Source organism: Histoplasma capsulatum, genomic scaffold (genome assembly GCF_000149585.1).
Source record: "Histoplasma capsulatum NAm1 scaffold_5 genomic scaffold, whole genome shotgun sequence".
In the NCBI taxonomy this organism is placed as follows: Eukaryota; Fungi; Ascomycota; class Eurotiomycetes; order Onygenales; family Ajellomycetaceae; genus Histoplasma; species Histoplasma mississippiense.
Genome location: NW_001813978.1, coordinates 2,100,914 through 2,101,249, shown reverse-complemented (window position 1 = coordinate 2,101,249; position 336 = coordinate 2,100,914).

The window sequence follows — 336 nt, the reverse complement described above, 5'->3', positions numbered from 1 at the left end:
AAAGGAGTTCAAGAGGTGAAAATGCATATCTATAAATATGTGTTGATATCCAGCCCATCAAAACCTCTATATCCCCTCTCCCCTTAACAGTAAACGGCAACACCCCACCCCCCCTTTTCCATATTACATAACTAATATTCAAAAAAAAAAACCCAGACGACGACTCCGTCCCCCTCACCGTCGTCCCAACCATCGCCGCCAAAACCACCTGGACCCTCCTAATCTACCTGACAACTTGCGCACGGCGGCGAAACCGTCTTCTACCCCGAAACAGAAGACCGTTAATGAATGAGAAGCAGAGCACGCGCACCCTCCGAAAACAAAACGCAAACCCAG